Below are 20,793 nucleotides of genomic sequence, written 5' to 3'. Positions count from 1 at the left end.
CTCCGTGGGGCGCACTGCGGCTGTTCCCGTAAACCCGCTCTGCCTCGCTCCGCGCTCAGAAGCCACTGCCCTGCCAAGCAGGCGGCTCCCTTCCGGAAGGTCCCAGCAGGTGCCGTGCAGTCGGGCCTCCCCGGGCCTGGGGAGCACCTGGGCAGTGGAAAGGGCAGGGCCCCTCCCGGGCGCGCCCTGGGCAGGTGACCAGCTGGCACACCGACACAGGCGCCCTGCCTGCCTCTCCCTCGCCGTCAGGAGAGGCCGGGCCGGTCCCACGTGCCTGCGAGACTGAGTCAGCCAGCAAGCACCCCACCCCCACCCCACCCCTGCTCCCTCCGGGTGTGGGACTGGGTGCGCCCCCACAGAAGCTAGAAAACAAAGTAATATCTACAGAAACATCTCCGGCTTTTCCAAGGTCATCAGTCAGAGTGCGCCACATGGCTTTAGCTTAAAACCATCGTGGGTTTCGTGTCCATGGGCAGGGCCGGGGCCGTCCACCTGCAGCGGGGGCCGCGATTCCCGGGGGGGCCCTCGGGAGGCTGCGGCCTGCTCGGCTGGCGCCTCCTGGGCCCGAGAGTGCAGAGTCCAGGGCCAGAGTCCAGGCAGCTGGACGAAAGCCTAACTGTGGGGCGCCCCGCCAGCCTGGGGGAGCCCCGGGCACGCGGGGCCTGCACAGCGAGAAGGACAACCCCCACCTCTCGCTACTCTTCCTCCCCAGAGCGAAGTCCAAAGGGCTCTCCGCCTCACGGGTCTTTTTCTGAGCCTCCGGCACCTTCTCAGTGCCCAAGACCTGCAGCCGCTGGAGCCACTGGCCACCGGCTCAGCGGCCCGGCACGCCCGCCCGACGTGGGTCTGCTTTCCCCCTGGGGCAGAAGGGAGCTGCTGCTCTGTGCCCTCGAGTCTCCCAAATTAAGGAGTCTGCTTTCCTCCTCGAAGATTCTGGAAGTCAGACACGAGCCGCCCGTGCTTGGGGTCACGTCACTGCCAGCGTCACCCTGGTCTCTCCAGCCAGCAGGTGGACGAGCCCCCCCGCCCCCCACCCTACCGAGGAGCGGCCTGGAGGCATGCAGGGAGCCCCAGGAGGGTCCCAGCCTCCCGGGCCTCTTGCCCCCCGACCTCCCCGGTCTGGGCAGGTGGCTCCTGGGAGCAGGCCTGGCTGGGAGGGATGTAATCCCGACGCCATGGGACCATATTCTGCGCCCTTACTGACCGCAACCATGGGCAGGAACCAAGTGTGTCTGCGAAGATAACCATCTGCCAAACAAACACAGTTGGCCCATCATGTCCCCAGCCTCTCCAAGGCGATGACGACTATTCTAAGTGGCCCTCCACAAGCTCCGGGCTCTGAGGGCACGTGGGTATTACCGGGCGACTGCACCAGACAGGCTGTGCTCAGGGTTAGGAAGGTCTCCGGGTTCTGGGTGGGTGCAGGAAGCGGCCTGCGAGCCGCGATATGAAGTCAGCGCGAGGTGGTCAGGATGGGGGGTGCACGAGGCTGTTCCCAGCAAGGGCAACGGGTGGGGGGGCGCTGAGCATGGACTGGATTGTGGAGGGGGGTGCTGATGAGGGAGGACTGGGTCGAGGAGGGAGCGGGGCTGAGCATGGACTGGGTCATGGAGGAGGCTGAGCGTGGACTGGGTCATGGGGGGCTGAGCATGGACTGGGTCATAGAGGGAGGTAGGGGGGCTGAGCGTGGACTGGGTCATGGGGGGGGTTGAGCATGGACTGGGTCATGGAGGGAGGTAGGGGGGCTGAGCGTGGACTGGGTCATGGAAGGGGGCTGCTGATGAGTGAGGACTGGGTCATGGAGGTAGGGAGGCTGAGCATGGACTGGGTCATGGTGCTGATGAGCATGGACTGGGTCATGGAGGGGGGATGAGCATGGACTGGGTCATGGAAGGAGGTGGGGGGGCTGAGCGTGGACTGGGTCATGGAAGGGGGTGCTGATAAGTGTGGACTGGGTCATGGAGGGAGGGGGCTGAGCGTGGACTGGGTCGTGGAGGGCCTTTTCATTCCCAAGGAACCACACCAAACCACACGGCGTTGGCTCCTGAGGCACACGCACACGCGCACACATGCACCCGAACAGCTCTGGGAGGCACGTCCACAAGCCAGGGCGACTCAAGGCGGCGGAGCACCAAATCCAACGGAGACCCCACGGCCGGTCACAGTGCAGCAGAGAGGGTGGGGGTTCCAAAGACTCAGCAGAGCGCTCCCCGCGCGGGCCGGGCACCAGCACCTTCCAGAGGAGCGTGTGCTGCACGGGAGGAGGCGCGGCGGGCTGGTACGGAAGCTGCTGGGAACGGAGCCCACTGATGGTGCCAGGCCTCCCGATGGAGGCCCTGGGCAGGCCCCGGGAGACAGGCACTTGGGCAGCTGCCCCCACACCCCGTACCCCAGCCTCTGGGGGTCTGGGGGGACCCCGTACTTCCAGGTCGCCCACGCTGGCGGGGTATGGGGCTTCCGAGTGGAGCGGGTCCAGGGGCGGAGGAGACGCGATAGGTGCTGTCCTAAGAGCGCAGGGCCCCGGAGCCCCCTCCGCACTGGGCTGGGACTCCGTGGGTACCCCGCGAGGATGAGGACGCGAGGACCCGTCAAGAGCCTCCAGGGAGCTTCTGCCCTGCGTTCTAGCAGGAACTACTGAACTTCGTGACTGAGGGAGATGGTTTCGGAGCCGCCCACCCGTGCACACAGCAGGCCAGGAAGCGCTAGCTGCATCAGCGCGGCTTTCCCCACCGAAGGCACCAGGGACTCACAAGGTGCGGGCACGGTGATGGGCCTGCAAACACCCCGGGCTCTGTGCCCACAAGGCCAGAACGGGTCACAGGCTTGAGAGCTTGAGTTTCCGTGTAGACCGAGGCAGGTAACAGATACAAGACGAATGGTGCAGGACCCGGCCAGCAGTGGAGGCTCGGGGCCCCGTCTTTACAAACTCTCTTAGGCCCGAAGAGGGTATCTGACCCAAGGAGAAATCTAAAACAGACTCGGTCCAATGTGAAGTCCATCTGCAGCAAAAAGGTGCCCCTCGGGGGTGTGGAAACTTCATCAAGTTACAATGCGCTTGGGTGCACCCGCTTATGTCTTTAGAACAATGTTCCAAAATAATTATAAAATTCTTAAGGAAAACTTTTGTGCAGAAAAGACCTCATCTCTAAAACACGTTTTTCTTTGAATCGGGGTTTATTAATCTCTAAAGATCTACAAATGGATCTGTTGACAACCTAAAGGGTAAAAGATTTTTTTAAATGGTGCAATCAGATCTAGATACATATACATATATACATATACGTGTGTGTGTGTATTTAATTAGTAGCTTCCCACACTCATCATCTGCATTGTACTCACAGCCACACTTGTTCAGTACCAGTGTTGGGTGGGGTTGGGACCGGGTTGGCAGCAGAGACTGAATGATGGATGCCCCCTGCACTGCCAGGGTCAAGGGCTCCCCCGTAGTTCAAACCCAAAGTCTTGTGCTGCTTCACAACTGAACATGCTTGTTCTCTGTTGCCCAAAAATGTGACGAGAAGGTCCTGCCTTTTAACCAGCCATACAGTGTTACATAGGCAATGAGGAGTATTTGATTTAACTACTTTTGAGTGTTGTGTTTGCATGCATTACCAAACAGACCCGTCAAATTAACGGGATCTTGTTTTTTTGGGGGGGGAGGGGGGGATCTTGTTATCTACACTGAGAAGCAACCATAGGCGTGTCTGGGTGGCTCAGTTGGTTGAGCGTCTGACTCTTGATTTTAGTTTAGGTCGCGATCTCAGGGTAGTGAGCTCAGGCCCCACGTTGGGCTCAGAGTCTCCCTCTCCATCTCCCTCTGCCTCTCCTGCTCATGCTTTTTCAAATAAATAAATCCTAAAAAAAAAAAACAACCATAATTCAGATGGCATTGATGTAAATGGTGATCATTGTCTTAGAGATTTTTTTTTATTATTATTCATGAGAGACACAGAGAGGGGCAGAGACAGGCAGAGGGAGAGGCAGGCTTCCTGCGGGGAGCCCGATGTGGGACTAGATCCCAGGACCCCGGGGTCACGCTCTGAGCAGAAGGGAGATGCTCAACCATGGAGCCACCCAGGCGTCCCATGATGATTATCATCTTAAAATCAAAAGATTAATGTGCACAGTAAGAAACTGACCTACATAGACGTAACTTTTTACCTGTCAGATTGAATGCTGGTGATCTCAGTCAAGTGTCATTGTCATGTAAAGGGAGTGGAGGGTTGTGATTCAGAGTGAGAGCCACTTGGCTACTGGGCAGGCAGCCTCAGATCAAAGCCTGGCTCTGCTGCTTACTAGCTGTGTGCTCTCAGCAACTGACAGAGGCCTGTGCCTCAGTTTCCATATCTGGAAAATTGGAACGATCTTGTAGGATCACTATGATAATCCAACATAATGATGCAGAGACCTCAAGTTCATAATAAGTATTAGCGACAACAGCCTCACATTAACAACTAACACTTTCATTACTGTGACTTTTGTGCTTTATCTTGGGTAATTTTATAATCTACTTTCATTTAAAAGAGCCTACATACCTAGCTTTATGCCTGTAGGTACTTAAGAAAACTGTAATACATTTAATTTAACAAAAGGAGTCGGGATCATTGTTTTGGGGGAATCGCGAGACCAATTCTTATACCATACACACAAATAAACTCAAAATGGATTAAAGACCTAAATGTGAGACCTGAAACCATAAAACTACTAAAAGAAAACCCAGGCAGTAATCCTTTGGACTTAGGCCCTAGGAATATTATTCTGCATCTATCTCCTCAGGCAAGGGAAACAAAAGCAAAAATAAACTATTGGGACTTCATCACAATAAAAAGGTTTTCCACAGCAAAGGAAACCACCAAAAAAAAAAAAAGACAACCTACGGGATGGGAGAAGATATCTGCAGATGATACATCCAATAGGGGGTTCATGTTCAAAACATATACAGAAATTATATAACTCAATGCCAAAAAACCCCACAAACAATCCATTAAAAATTGGGCAGAGGACCTGAAAACGTATTATTCCAAAGAAGACATCCAGTTGGCCAACAGACACATGGGAAGACGCTCAGCATCACTCTTCATCAGGGAAATGTGATTCAAAACCCCAAAGAGATACCACCTCACACCTGTCAGGATGGCTAAATCAAGAAGAAAAGAAATAGCAGGTGTTGGCAAGGACGTGGAAAAAAAGAAACCTTCATGCACTGTTGGGGGAGATGCAAACTGTGGAAAACAGTATGGAGGTTCATCAAAAAATTAAGAATAGAAATAGTTTTAGAGACATCTAGTAGGCCCTAGGAGGCAGATAGGTCTAGGTCAAGTTGCCTAACGTGTATAGAGCGTTCTGGTTTAAGTGGATTACAAGCGGCTACGCTACACGCACTTGGCCTCTTGCACTAAGGTGTCTGCGAGGCCACTCTAGCACGCGCACTATGAGTGCTTCAGCCCCTGGGCCGAGCCCTCCCATGCCAGTGCCTTCCCGTGATGTTGGGGCTCTTCCCCTTCAGCACAACCTTCAGACCCGTGAAGGAGAAGGAGGATTCTGAACAATGCCGCAGAGCCCTGGGACTCCTAAAACTACGCAGATGGGAGTTATGCAGGGCTGTGTCTTCCTCTCATGGAAGTTTTTTTTTATTGTTTGGTGTTGGGTTTATTTTGTTTTTTGTTGTTGTTTGATTTCGGCCATGGGACAGTGGCACAGCCTTGCCTCAGTGGGAGATGCAGCATTGAGTATCAAGGGTCAGGGGATGGGGAATGATTTTTCTGTGAGTCTTTCCACCTACTGCTAAGCGGTATTTTTTATACGGAGTCATTCTCCTTTCTAAGATAAATATGCCCTCCAACTTTAAAAAATAAAAAGTGCCATAGTGCTATCTAGTAATTCCATTGCTGGTGTTTACCCAAAGGAAATGAAAATACTAATTCGGAAAACTTTCTGCACCCCTATGTTTACTGCAGCATTATTTACAACAGCCAAGCTATGGAAACAATCCAATTATCTGCTAATAGATGAATGGATAAAGAAGGTATACATATATACGAAGGTACACACACACACCTATATATAGGTACCTATATACATATATATATATAAATATATATACATATATATATATGTATACACCCACACACATATACATCTATCAATATCTATATATACACAGACAATAGAATATTACTGAGTCATAAGAAAAGAATAAGATCTTGCCAGTTGCAACAACATGGATGGATCTAGAGGGTATAAAGCTAAGTGAAATAAGTCACACAAAGACAAATATCTGATGATTTCACTTATATGTGCATCTAAACAAACAAAAGAAATAAGCAAAGAGAAACAGGAGACTCACACAAGGAGAGAACAAACTGGTGGATGTCAGAGTGGGGGACGGTGGGGGATGGGCAAAATAGGTAAAGTGCAGTAAGAGCTACAAACTTCCAGTTAGGAAATAAGTTAAGGGGCAGCCCGGGTTGCTCAGCGGTTTAGCACTGCCTTCCGCCCAGGGCCTGATCCTGGAGTCCTGGGATCGAGTCCCAGATTGGGCTCCCTGCGTGGAGCCTGCTTCTCCCTCTGCCTGTGTCTCTGCCTTTCTCTCTCTCTCTCTCATGAATAAATAAAATCTTAAAAAAAAAAAAAAGAAAAGAAGTCAGAGGGACAGCAAGTAGAGCACAGTGTCTACAGTCAGCAGGACTTTACAACATGGTCAGGTGACAGATGGCGACCACTCATTGTGGTGAGCACCGAGCAACGTACACAACTGTCTAATCACTATGTTGTATGATGAAACTAATATAATGTCATATGTCAACTATACTTCGGTAAAAAAAATAAAACACAATAAAATATTTAAAAATAAAATGGGTCCCTACACTATCAACTCTGAGACAGGCAGTCAGATGGGAGTCCCAGGGTTCACTGGGTGTTTGCCGCTGCTCATCCAGGCTATTTTAGATTATTTCTAAGTAGAAGGGCTGAATAGGAGGGGGCAGGGGGGCCAGCACTCCACCAATGGCCAGGAGTGACCAGGCCACACTTAGTCTCAAAACTGGAGAGAAGGCCCTTCCCGACCTAGCACCTTCTAGGAAGGGGTGTGTGGTATCTGCCCTGCTAGACCCTCCTCCCTACTCCTGGCCACCCACCGGACCTCAGGGCAGGTCATGTCTATCTTCAAGAAGAGATTTATACCTTCAAAAAAGAAGAGGATCTCCTGGTCCTTGGGTCATGGTCACAGTGACAGCTGAGATTCCAAGAACATTCTAGAATCTTTTGTGAGTGACGGATGCTCAGCTCTCTTCAGGATTCTCCTTCTCCCCTCCCGTCCTATGTAGAGGGGCACTAGCATGGCCTGTGTGGCCGACCACATCATACAGTGTCCACCAGGCCCCCGTGTGCCAGTCCCCTCCCCTGTGACTCCTATCACCCTATCCACTGGGAAACCACGCCCTGAGATTTGGATTTCAGAATGGGGCCTGCAGGTCACCCTATACTTCAGGGTCATGCTCTGTAAGAGTCTTCAATAGGGTTGGCACAACCGAAGAAATTAACCAGTTTTCTTTTGTGAATGTGTTTTATCTAATGGGTAGAGTTTCCCTTTTGCAAGATACATCTACAATTTTCTAAGGAAATTTAATGAAAGTTTAAGCATATCAAGTGCTTGGTACGCGGAGTCCAGGCGAACGAAGGGCCTTCTGCTGGCACTGGCCAGGTCCTTCCATTTATCCTTCTGGGGACAATCAAACTCCAGAACAAAGGGGAGCAAAGACATCCGATCCCAACCGCTGATGCTAGAAATGGACTAATTTGGTTGTTAGAAACAGGGCGGGGGGAGGGGGAGAGCCCTCGTGGAGGCAACAGGGTGGGGAAGTGGTCTTCGCAACCCTTCTCAGTAACGTAGCCAGAGCGCAGAGTGGGCGCTGTGCCTTCCGTTCCACCCAGGCAGCAGCAAGGGTCAGGGAGGGTGGGTGCTGCCAGGCAGACTCGCCTCTCAACGGGGACTCGGAGCTATTCCAGAGGGCTCTGCACTGGCTTGTATGGAATCCCCAGCAGGAGTGGGACACTGCCTGTTAGACCTAATGCCCTCATCCCCCCCTGAGGTCCACAGGCCCACCTCTCACCCTCGCTTCCTGCTATGAGGTTCTGCGTTCGTGCTCATTCTACAAGTCCCTTCTGCACTTTGCTTTGTACCTGTAATAGAGTACATGCCTTGGTGCCGCCTCGAAGGCCTGAGCCTGCCCCCTTGGCTCCCCGCCAGCCTCAGTACTGCCACCTGCCACATCCCCACGGCACGGCCTCCTCCATCCTTGGAATAAGCGAGTTCGCCTCTGTTGAGGCTTTGCACATGCCGCGGCCCTGCTGGGCATGCTCCTCCCTCTCCTCGACTGCTTTCCGCCCTCCACGACTCAACCTGACACATGCACTCCTCACAAGGCCATCCCCTAATTCCTAACAGGGCCCCCCAGCAGGGTTGCTGGCTCCTTTGCCAGCGCCTCTCGGGATCTGCGTTCACAGGGTCACCGGGCTGCTCCTCACTGAGCGAGCGAGTTCTCTCCGCTGGGATTCAGCTGCCATGCCCCTGGCCACGTTTGCCACAAACCAAGATGAGGTGTCCCTACTCCCTGTCCGGACACCCAGAGGACAGCAAGCACTGCTGAAGGCACCCGTGTCTGGCTAGGGAGCCCCCAAGCACCCAACGGCTGGGAACCAGCTCTCATGGCTCTAAGGACAATATTCATCCAGTTTTGAACTCCCAGCTCCTGAACACTTAGGAAGCAGTCAAGCACCGTGTGTGCTCGCTCCTCACATACCAGGTATGTGCCCCCCATTTCCTGTATGGGCTGACTGAGGCTGCCACCAGGTGAGTACCTTCCTCATGGCCCCACCGCTGGAGAGACTGCAACGCCCGCTGAGTCTGACGCTGCTCAGGCCATGATGCACCCCTGGCCCCTCAGTTACGTCCCAAAAGCCAAAGCCCAGGGGTACCTGGCAGGTTGGTATTGCGCTGTGCAGGCCCCGTGCCCTGTGCCGGAGCACTGGCGCCCTGGGGGGCAGCAGCCATGGAAGGTGGTAGGCCAGGAGGTCAAGCTTCCGGTGCAGCCACAGACACAGGCTGTCTGCTGTGATGTGGGGTCTGAACAAGCCTTGCTTCTAGGTAGAGTCAGAGCCCCCAAGAATTTCATTCAGGGCTCCAGGTTCCTTAGGGATCCCACGAATCACAGGGACCATGTTCAGCGCCCTCGGGGAACAGAGGAAGAGGCAGCGTCAAGGGGAAAGGTGGGGACCTGTCCAAGGCTGATGTCAGGAGCTGGGGCAGCCCCCGGGTCAGTCCTCGGTGTTCTCGGTGCCTGCAGGGTCGGGGACTCCGTCGAGGATCTGATGAGGGCTATCCATCCTCTCTCCAGGCAGGATGCCCTTGTGTGTGCACATGAGCTCCTCGCACACCTGGGGCGCTCGGGGACCCTGGGCTGGGCCCTCCGTGGCACTGTGTGTCAGGGCTGGGCTCCTCCCAGGATCGGGGCCACATTCACTCTAAGACGACAACTCCGTCTAATGCAGGAGACATAAGGGAAGTCCCCCCGCCCCAGATGCTTCCCCTACCAGCTCCGCCGTTAAAAACTAAACCTAACGCAGGGGAACATTTGCCAAGAGATGCCGAAAGCTAGATACTCAGGAAACCCTCAAACTAGGAGGCCACCTCGAAGCTGCAGCCTGCAGGTGAGGACAGTAACGCCTCGCCGGCCGGCAAACCAAGTGCCACGACCGCCCCAGGAAAATGCTGCCTTTTGGGGGCAGCGCAGACACCCCGTCTCGGAGCGCGCCCCAGAACACGTCATGCGGCCGGGAGGCAGCCGACAGCCCCCGCGACACCCTCCGCACTCGGGGAGACCTAAGGTCACATCCAGCAAAGGCGCTGACTGGCTGCGTGAGCTCCAGCAAACGAGCTCGCGTGGGCAAGTTACCATCCCTTGCCAGTCTCAGTTTCCCCCAGAGCTGACCAGACAGCACTTTCCACGTCTGGCTGATGCGTTTACACAAGGTTTCGGTGTTTCTCAGGTTGTGCTGCTGGGCGCACACCGCTCAAGGACCTACAGTTCGGTCGCGAATATTTTTATCGCTATTAGCAGGCTTACTGTCGGCGACAAATAAAACATAACTAAAAAGCCAGCCTCCAGCCTCCAAGTGGGTAGACTGCGTGCGCCCCAAAGGCTCACTGATGCAGCAAATGCATTCAAGTCCGCATTCAAGGCCGACTGAGAAATCCTGCTCCCGACACCATCTCACCGCTCGGACCGGGCTTGGCGAGCTTCCGTAACCCAACACGAAGAGATTAGCTCTCGTGGCAGGATTCTCAGAGCCGTAATGACCAAAGGTATGGTGCCCCTCACCAAGCTCTACCCTCGGGCCCGCGTACGTGGGCACGCTGGCATCGGGGCGCCCATCGGGGCCACGGGTGAGCCGCGCCCACCGCGTCCCCCAGCTCCCGACCCCCACGACAGCTCGGGCCGCGCGGATCCCGGGCCATCCCACAAAGCCAGAGTCACGGCGCCGTCGGACGTTACAGGGAAAGGAGCCCTCGCTCCACGTCGAACGGACAGTGCTCCTTTCCCGTGGCGGGAACGTGCACCTCAAACAGAATGACACGGGGCAGGGAAGACTTACTGGCTGCCGAGCCACCTGGCCATGTGGGCACACATCCCGAGCGGGCCCGGCCCCCGCCTGGAGTCTCCTGCGTTGTCCCCCACGAGCAGAGAGGAGGGCCCTCTAGGCCGGCGACGACGGAGCTTCCCGGGCCGGAGGCAGAGCAGCGCCAGGCCTCGGAGCCGACGCAGCCTAGTGACTTATTCATAAAGGTGCCACCCGATGCAGGCTCCTTCCCAAGCAAGGCCGCGCCGGGCACTGTGCTCGCCGAGCCGCTCCCGCCGTTGCCCACCCGGGGAACAACCTCACGAGACGCCCTCGTCTGCTTGTTCAAAGTCACGGGCCTTTTAACCTTGGAAGATGAAATCGTTAAAAAGGAGGAGCTACGGGGAAGAGGAGCGAGCTTCCTCCTCCCTCACCAGGATGCCTGGCCACCACCCGCTTCTTCCTGAGAAAAGCTCACCCGCCGCCTTCTCGCTTCTCAGACGGGACCCACGTGGGCCACGCGGGAGCTCCCTCGGGGGAGACGAGCCTAATTATTCTTCGGGAGCCCAGTCGGGCCTTTCACTTCGCCGCCCACCTCGTGCAACCCGGCGTCTGTTGAATTTGGAGGAAGCGGCTCTCGCCGTCCACAGGCACGATTCAGCAGCTTCTTTTCCTGAAGAGTGTTTATTTTTCTTTCCTGCCCTCCGAAGCGGCTATGCGACAAGCAGCTCATTGTTTTCTTGCAGCCAGACCTGCACTGGTGTGGTTTTTCTCAAGCTCGAAACCCATATTCAGTTTCCACCAAATACGACTGTCCCAGGACCACGGATGATGCTGCCAAACAGATAAGGCGTGTAGGCAGACACGCCGAGGAGCCCGACGTGCTCCGGTTCCCAGCGGAGCCAAGGGCTTGGGGTCCCAGTGAAAGCATCTTCAATCGAGCTTGAAGATGAGGGGATCTGGCGGCCAGGACGACACTCTGCCCCCTTAGGTCTGCTCTGTGTCACCCGAGTCACCCGCTTCCCCCAGATGTCTGGTCAACCTCCCTCTCGGGCTGGGAGGCAGGGCCGGTCCAGCGCAGGCCCCTGGAGGAGCCAGGGAGCGTTTTGCGCCCCCGCCCAGCTGGTTAGACGCCACTGTCACCGCACGGAGGCCACAGCCACACCTGGCCACCACCTCCCTCCCACAACCCCAGAGACTCTGTAAATCCGCAGGGCTGTGGGCCATCAGGAGCCCAACCAAGAGCTCCTCTGTGCAAAGCTGCTTGCTGCCTCCTCTCAGTCGGCGGTTCCACTGTGCCCCAAGGCCTCCACCGGGCCTTCATCTCCCCCTACCTCCCCTCCTCCCTTTACGCTCCCTTCCCCTCCTCCAGGATCTGTGCCACGTTGGTTCCAGCTCCGCCAGGCTCCTCCCTCTATCCTCTTCCCATTGCCTCTGCTCCACCCGTGTTGAGGCTGTGGTCTTCCCTCTGCTGGACTAATAGCCTCTTAGAGTCTCCCCCTGCCCCCACCATGCCCCCAGGCCCATCTCCATGGCCTAGGATGACTCTCCCACAAGGACAACTCCATCCAACCATGCTCCCCGGGCAAGCACCTCGATGCTCCCACTGCCTGCTGTGTGAATCCCAAACCTCCCTGCCTGGGATGCCTTACCCCAGGGCTGTTTCCCCCATGCTCCCCCTTACCCAGCTGTGGTGACCAGGACCTCGGCGCTGTGCACACAGAAGGGCCTGCCTCCCCTCCAGACCATCTCCAGCTGTCAATCCTCTGCCGTGAACCCTTCATCACATCTCAGCCACCGCCGCCAAGCAGCAAAGACCCGACACGACCTCCAGGCCAGCAGCCTCCACTTCCTCCTCCGTGCAACGGGGATAATACCCGAGCCTTGTCCACAGGACCATGTCAAGGTTAAGTGATCTCCCTCTTCTCAGGTCCACGGACAGCACCTGGCATCTGAGCCTTCAGCTAGCAGCCGTGTGACACAGCGTGAAATGGGACCTTCCCATTCTCACGTATCTGTGAAGCCACAAAGCTGAGAATCCCGTGCCCTAGAGGCCAGAAGTGCCCCCTGCAAGTCTTTGCCTGGGGGAAACCCTGCCGGCTGCCCATCCCCTCCCTGGCACACTAACAAGAACACTAAGGTCTCCATGGCTAGTGTGTCAGGTTAGTGGGACACCATGGTGCCCTATCCCTCACCTGCTGCTTCTCTGTCCTCTCCCAACCCAGCCAGGGGGCTCCCGGAGAACCGCACACAGGGGGGCTGGGCCGGAGGCTGGCAGAGGCGGAGGTGCAGACCTACGGGACCGGGGCTGTGGGGGAAGCACCGTGACGTGGTTCCCTGGGGGTGTGGGAAGCTCAGGAGCGGAAACCAACATGTTTGTTGCCTACGTGGTTTGGGAGGGAGGCTGGCTGGGACTGCCCGCGTTAGTGGGTGACAGAGAGCGTCAGCGGTGGGCACCCTACAGGCCCACTGGTCAAAACCCAGAAGTGTCGAGTTCCCGGGCCAGTGGACACTGCAGGACTCAGCAGACACAAGAGCCCTTCGAGGAAATCCGAATGAGAGGGATGCCTGCGGGGGCTGGCACCGGGGCCAGGGCCCGGACCACGCTGAGCTGTGGGTGCCATGAGCCAGGAACCCCACCAGAGGACACAGCGTGGGGGCGTCCGCTGCACCAGAGGGAAGGACAGAAAGCACCCACAAAGGACATTGCTGGCTCCTTCTCCTCTGTGAGCAGCCCCACCCAGGCCACGAAAACGGCCCCCCGGCGCCCCAAGGAGGAACCCAAGAGTGGAGTGGATACAGCAGCCTCCCCCGCAGGTGCAGTGGTGAGGCCAAGCGTGGAGCCTGGGTGGGAACGGGGGCGGCCGGGGGGCTTCAGCTGCACATGCCAGTGAAACTGCACTTGTTGCTCGACACCTGAGAAACAGGACCAGTCTGATGGGAGGCAAGACCGAGGTCTGTGGGGCCCGACCTCGACTCCCAGATGACATAACTAGCAGAGACCCGACAGTCGTTGTGCTTCCCCAACCCACCGCCACTCCAGAAGGTTCAGAAACGGAAATGGCCTGGAAGAGAGAAGAAGAGAGATGCGTAGGGAAGAACCTACATCCTCCCTTTTCTCCTTCTCTGGAAACCACGAGGGAGGGCAGGCTTTGGGATTCCCCAGGCCCTACCTGGCTGTGGTTCTGGGAGAGCTGGCGTAGGAGCCCCACAGCGAGAGGCAGGAACACCGAGCCACGCAGAAGACCGGCGCCCCCAGAGCACCCCTAAACTGGGACCTGGACACAGGGTCCATTCGTATTCCCGAAGGAAAGAACAACCGGGGATTTGTAGAATGTTCTCCTCAACCCTGACGAATTTCTTCCTGGGCCATGTGGCCCCCTTAGTAACCATATCCCAGGGAGCCACTGGGGCACTCGTGTGTGAGTTCACCAATTAAGATGTTCCAAGGATAAAAAAAAAAAAAAAAAAAAAAAGAAAAAAGAAAAAAAAAAAAGATGTTCCAAGGATAGATCGATCATTATAGAAATGACCAGGATACATAATTACAGAAATGGCCAGGGTACATAATTATGGAAATCACCAGGAATATATTTCAACCTACCACTGTGGAAATGACAAATACCTCTATCGTACAAGAGGCATTGGACGAAATAGATACAGACGGTAATGAAATTCTGGAATGAAATATGCCGGAATGAAAGTCTGCACACATTAATTAAAGTGAGGTTTTCTTTTTCTGGTCTAAGCACATTTTGGGGTATAAGACACACCCAACTATCTGCAGTGATAGAAAACCCTTTGTTTCACATCACCCTCCAAGGAGCCACGCTGGCCTCTGGGCGCCCACTCTTAGCTCACAAGGCCAGTGGCAAATCCTACAGTTTTCCTCCGGATTCACTAGCAGAACTGTCAAGGGGCAGGAAAGATCATAGCTGGGAGATGTTTTTGTATTTTTGTTGTTATTGTTTCAAATATCAGTTTATCACTTGCATATTAACAACAATAAAAATAAGGATTTTCTGATGAGAATTTTAGTTCTTTTTTTTTTTTTTGATTTAGAATTTTAGTTCTAAAGTATTTGGACAGCTATCACTGAAATTTTCATTTTGACATAAGATGCAGCAGGATATGGAAGACACCAAAACAAAGCACAAAAGTTATAATATTATTTTCTTCTGTACTTGGTTCATTACCAATCACATTTTCTGTATCTAATTGCAGTAGCTTACTAAGCTCCTGCATTAACAATCCAGGTTTATGCCACAAATACTTGTATTAAATAAGTTTTATTATAGTTATTAGTATATTATTAGTATAATATAATATTATTAGCATAATAAAACAATTCTTTATTACTTTATTATTAAATCAGTAGCAATTATGAAACAGGTCAACAGGTAGTTGTGCATCTAAATCTGATATAATATCAAAAAATAGAGAAATCTGTTCTTGTGTTTTGGGGAACATCAAACCCGGGACCTAAGGAAATCGCGGGGATATGGATTCGTTCTCAACAAGATGCACACGAGAGTTTTTCGTTGTCGTTTCTTTCCTTCGGGGGCTGGGGGGTGGGGAGGGAAGGACCACGACTAGATTAAGTTCCTTCAAGCAAAGTGTGGAAAAAAAAAAAAGAACGAAACCAAATGGGAATTCTAAGATAAAGGTGGCAGGACAGGAATTTCGAAAGGATGCCACACAGTCTGAAACGCACCCGCTGCCTGCTGATAAGCCGGTCCTGTTTCTATTTACTTTTCTGAATAACTGAAAAGCAGTGAAACCCGACTAGCTGGCTCTCGGCAGAGCCCGTGACTGATTGGAAGAGAACAGAGCTCGGGGCATTTCTCAGGGAAACGGACCCCAGGCCCTTCCCCTGAGGCCACAGCCGCGGCCCCTCCGGCGATGCCCCGCCGCCCGAGGTCTGCCCGGGCGGGTCTGGCTTCTGGGCCTGCAGACCCGCTGTGAAAACAGCCAAACCGTGTGTCCACCGCCTCCAGCGTCATCACCTGGAGCCTTACTTCTGTCCATTAATAAACAGGACGTGGACTGCCTAAAATACATGGAAATGGCACTTTATTTAGGTTGACATTAACCTGCGACCAAAGATACCTTCAGCAAAAATAGCAGAAGGGAAAGGAGGCATGAGAACACTCGCAGAAACAGAGGCCAAGTGTCAGTCCGTGTCCATACGGACATTTCCTAGGCCGGAGAGCGGGGCGCTGGGGGCCTTGAGTTCTCCTCTGAAAATATGACACTCGTAACCTCGGAACCGTGTCCCAAAATAGGGCCTGGGCCCCACAGCGGATCCCTGGACTGGCGAAATCTGAGCTGGGTGCTTCCACGGCCCTGCTGGAGCGCGTCCTGCAGACCTACTGCCATCCACCCAGGGTGCAGAGCTAGGAGCCAAGCCAGGCCCACTTCCCCAACGCCAGGATATCGAGAGCGTAAACAAGGAACGGTGGCTGCAGGAACAGGGGAAAACAAGGCTCTGGGCAACCAAGGCCATGCTGGGTGTCACTACTCCATCCACACCGCGGTTCCCAGGACAGGAGGCCTTAGGTCTCTAACCCTGTGCAAGGGAGAAGGGGGGCGGGGAGGGAGAGGAGAGCCGTCTTCCCTCATGTCCGGGCCCAGGTCCAGTTGCCGGCCACTCTCTTCCTGCTGCAAGGGCACCTAGTTTGGGCCCTGTCTTTGGCTGGCACCTGCCACAGCTCTTTTATCTGGTTGTTCGTGGTGGGTGGAGGCTTGCCCAGGACATCTGCACCCGCATGGCTGGCCCCCAGGGGTGGAGCCTGGTTGGGATGGGTCCTGCAGTCCGTCCCGCTTTAAGAGAAAGAACTCAAGAGCAGCAAAGCAGGTCACACGCAGATGTGGAGCAACACAGGTGGCCCGAAGGGTGCAGCCTCAATGCAGAAAAGGTGAAGGGGCAGGTGGGCCTTTCCACCCAGCAAGCCTCTGCCCCCGGCCCTGCTCTGAGTTCATCCTGGCCACCAGCCCCCACTGGGCTTCACCGGGATTCACCAGCCCCCACCTGGACCCACCTGTCCCCACCAGCCCCCACTAGGCCCCACCTGGACCCACCAGGCCCCACCAGGCCCCACCTGGCCCCACCTGGCCCCACCAGGCCCCACCTGGACCCACCTGGCCTCACCGGGACCCACTGGGCCCCACCGGGACCCACCAGCCCCCACCCAGCCCCACTGGGATTCACCAGCCCCCACCTGGCCCCACCGGCCCCCACCCAGTCCCACCAGGCCCTACCCAGCCCCTACCTAGCCCCACCAGCCCCCACCACCCCCACCCGCAGGAACCTCCCTCCCCCCGCAGTCAGAGCCCCCACCTTGCAGGAGCAAGCCGACCCTCACAGAGTCAGAGGGGCCAGCGCCAGTCCTTTCACTCTGACCTGGTGGGAATTACCCCCCGGACAGATGAGGAGCAGGTGGGCGCAAGACCTCAAAGTAAGGAAGCCGTTCCTGCTCACGAGTGACCGAGTATCGGGGGGAGTGAGTCGTGGGACAGCTCAAGTCCCAGCCCAGCTGAGGTCCCAGGAGCCGCGCAGACGACGACACAGCCAGGTCTGCAGCCCAGGGATTCTCTCCCTCTCCCCCTGCCCCTCACGCACACGCGCTTGCTCTCTCAAATAAATAAGTAAATCTTAAAACAAAACAAAAGGCTGCCCGTACCTGTAAAACGAAAGGGGAGTGCTACTCCCAGGTGAGGACCGGGCAGGTGGACGCACCGGGAAACAAGCAGCGTTCACAGGGAGGCCGGCAGCTTGCTCTGTAAGCTCCCCGCCCACCCGGCTCCCATCCCAGGGGCAGCCAGCGCCCTCTGAGGGGGCTCCCTCTTGAAGTCTGAACCCCCAGGACAGAGCTGCAGTCTCGGGGCCTGGTCTGTGCAGGCTGTTCGCCCAGCGCCTGAGCCGGGCCTGCAGCGGGGCGGCTCGGGCCCGGACGAACCCCCTGCAGTTCCCACCAACTCCGGCCGGGCCGGTTGCTTCTTTCAAATCAAACAGCACAAGGGATGGTGCAGAATGCCCCTCAGCACGCCCCTTCCCGGGCTCCGGAAGCCCCATCCGACCCCGGCCGCCCGGCCGGCCTCCACGTGGGCCTCAGCAAAGTGACTTGCAGCCCTATCACGGCCCTTGAAAGTTAAGACGTGATCCTCAGCTTAGGTCTAACCTGTGGCTAAGGAACACACATTTTAAGCCAAGCGGTGCACCGCCCTCCGTCGTCGTCAGGGCAAGCCACCCACCGACGGCATTCCCCGCGGCCTTCCACAGTGACACGAGAACCGCTGAAAGCCTGCAAGCCTGATAATTTTCGAAAAATAAATTCGCCTGAGGATGTTGAAAAATAAATTCCCCTAAGACCAGCAGCTGAAGGCATGTTGGGCTTTGCTCATCTCTGTGCATGCAAACCACGTGCCCTAGAGTCTCCGAACCCCTGGAAACAGGAGAGGCTCTCATATGAAATCATGCCACGCATCTGCACAGGGTGGTCGCTGGCTTTTGAAATCTTAAACGTGGCATTACTCAAAAATACAGTGTTGTCCTATTTTCTCCAGGAGAAGAGCCCTTTCGAGGGGGCTGTTCCAGAAGCTGCCTCTACGTCAGGAACCGCAGCATGTTGGTCCTGAGAACGGAGGGTGTGTTAGGATAGAGCGTTACTCGGGGATTACAGGGTGATAGTTACGTGGCGTTTCAGGTAATGAGCCACCGGTCCCCAAGAAGGATGCAAGTCCTCCCAGCTTCGAGGTTCATCTTCTGTTGCAAAGACAACTGGTCAGCTGAGGCCTGGAGACCCAGCCCAGGAAGGGGGGCTGATGTCATAGGCGGCTTTGTTGACACCTCCGGTGTGGGAGGACACGGCCGTCCCCGCGGGTAGCACAGGGAATGCAGCCGGAGCAGGACGTGCCACCCAAGCTGAATGACCGAGTTGACCGGGGACAGTGACAGGGAGGGCCCCGGGCCCCGTCCCCCCGCCCAGCTCGGCGGGCAGGCTTCCCCAGCAGGGACGTCTATGCGGTCATGAGCGGCCGGCTTGGAGTGTGCGGAGGCCCTCGGAGTTCAGCTTGGTCACCTGTCGCTGCTGGATCAAACGCAAGTGCCAAGGAAAGCCCCTCTCACAAGAGGTGCGCAGGTTTGTCATCTTCCCCGTAAAAGCCCCTTTGCTGCGGTTCAAGGTAGCCCCGGGGCAGGCCAGTGGCGACCTATGCCAGGTGATGCTTCACCTGCCAGCTCTGACCGAAGCAGAGGTCCCCAGCTCAGCCTTCTGGAAGCTTTTCTTCTCCTTGGGGGAAGAAAAAAAAATTCTCCTTTTCTTGTAATTTTCACAAAAGCGGAGCAGAGTGGATCCTGGAGGCTGCCACGTGGGCATGGCCAGCCGGTGGGACGCTAGCAAGCACGGCCCTTGTCACCAAGACGGTCACTGGGCCGGGCTGCAAGGTGCACCCTCCCCCTCCCAGCTACACGCACACCACAGCCCCTTACAAACACGAACAATCGTGCTGCTGTCGAGTATGCACCAGCCACGATCTTTTTTTTTTTTTTTTGTGCATTTGCAACACAACCCGTCAGCTCGGGGGTGTCTCCAACGACCATCAGCCCCCCCCACCCTAGCCAGCATGCACCAGGCCAGCACCCTGATTCTGTGCTGCTGATGCTCACCCGCGTCCTGAAACCTGCCCTTCCCTCTGCGGTGAGGCTGTGGTGACACCTGTCATTCCCTGGCCCCTTTGCCTCCTCCCTAACCACCCGGCTCGGGAAATCCTCCTTTCAGGAACGGTCCCCCAGGGAGAGGACGCCTCGCCCCGTCCTGGCCGCCCCTCCCCCCCGGGGGCACCCCCACCCAGGCACGCCCTGGACCTGCCCCCCCCACCGTTCATGTCTTGAGGAATGTTAGTGACACACAGATTATTAGAGTCGTGTTATGTTATGATTAAATAAACTACATTGGAGGGGACACCTGGGTGGCTCAGTCGGCTAAGCATCCGACTCTCTGCTGGGGCTCAGGTCATGCGCTCATGAGACACGAGACTGAGCCCTGCGTGGGGTTTCACACTCAGCCCAGAGTCTGCAGGAGGTTCTCTCTCTCTCTCCCTCTGTCCCTCCCCCCTACTCATGCTTTAAATAAATTAATAAACTCTTTAAAAAATAAAAATAAACCGCCTTGGAAATGAAGGCAACACGTACTCAGCACCGACCACTTCCTAACTGTTTCACTGTTGTCTATGCCCTCGCGGTTACTTCCAGCTACGGCGTCTGTGGGGGAAGCAACCCTACACGAGGGACTGGCACGAAGTCCTCCCAGCCCTGCCTTCCGACCTCGTGCCCGGAGCTGGGAAATGGCCACCCTGTTTTCACTTCGTCGCTTTGTTGATTGTCTGGATCAGGGCTCAGCAAACATCTTCCATAAACAGCGACAGTAACCATCCTACGCCTTGTGGGCCATTCGGTCTCTGTTGCAACAGCTGAGCTCGCCGTCTTAGCCCGGGAACGGCGCGCCAATGAGTGCACTTGTGCTCCAATAAAAATCCCAGATACGGACTCTGGACTTGCACTTTCATATACTTTTCGTATGTTATGAAATATTGCTCTTTTGGTTTTTTTTTAATAAAGCAAAGAAAATTGAAAGTCATCCTTAGATGACACGCTGTCCCCAAACCGGATCTGCTCTGCTGGCCCGCTGGCCAATCCCCCTGGTCCAGACTCAAGGAGTGACGGAGACCACCTTCAGGATGATATACTGGCCTTAGCAGGGGGGTCGTGTCTGTGGGCACCACATCGTGAACGGCATAAAAAACCCAGGAGATGGGAGGTTCATACACTGTGTTGTGCTCCGCAAGGAGGTCTTACGCCTCCGAGAGAACTGGAAGCTCCAACTTCCCCAGCCATACTTTTGTCTTCCTTGTTGAAACATCCATCAATGTTCACCCAATCCTGCACCTGCCATCGAGGCCACTGCAGAGCGTCCATGGGGTCGTGAGTTAATGGGGGCAGCCGTGATCATGGGCTGGCTTCATGCGATTCACATTATGAGGGAAGCCCTAACATCCGTTATAGGAGTAAAATTTGTAATAAAACTATCACTTCTTCAGAGACTTGCTGCCTCACCCCAGAGGATCCTGACTGTTGGCTCACGTGAAGGGGGCTTGCTGCCCACCCCTTCCAGCACA

The 20,793-nt window shown here is 55.6% G+C and overlaps 1 protein-coding gene and 1 long non-coding RNA gene across 3 annotated transcripts in view; one reads left to right on the top strand and one right to left on the bottom strand.

The window, feature by feature from the left end:
• Positions 1-20,793, bottom strand: part of LOC140613197 (protein cordon-bleu-like) — a 144,210-nt gene that overhangs the window by 106,503 nt on the left and 16,914 nt on the right. The window lies entirely within an intron of this gene.
• Positions 18,486-20,164, top strand: LOC140613198 (uncharacterized). Of its 2 annotated transcripts, none has more exons than XR_012014362.1 (2): positions 18,486-18,750; positions 19,871-20,164. It is a non-coding gene; the product is annotated as an uncharacterized lncRNA (long non-coding RNA). The 2 variants fall into 2 exon arrangements; XR_012014363.1 differs by having other exon boundaries at positions 18,486-18,758.

This window comes from Canis lupus, chromosome 21, assembly GCF_048164855.1.
Source record: "Canis lupus baileyi chromosome 21, mCanLup2.hap1, whole genome shotgun sequence".
Lineage (NCBI taxonomy): Eukaryota > Metazoa > Chordata > Mammalia > Carnivora > Canidae > Canis > Canis lupus.
Note: the sequence above shows the minus strand (reverse complement) of the source record. Positions and strands in the feature narration are given on the sequence as shown.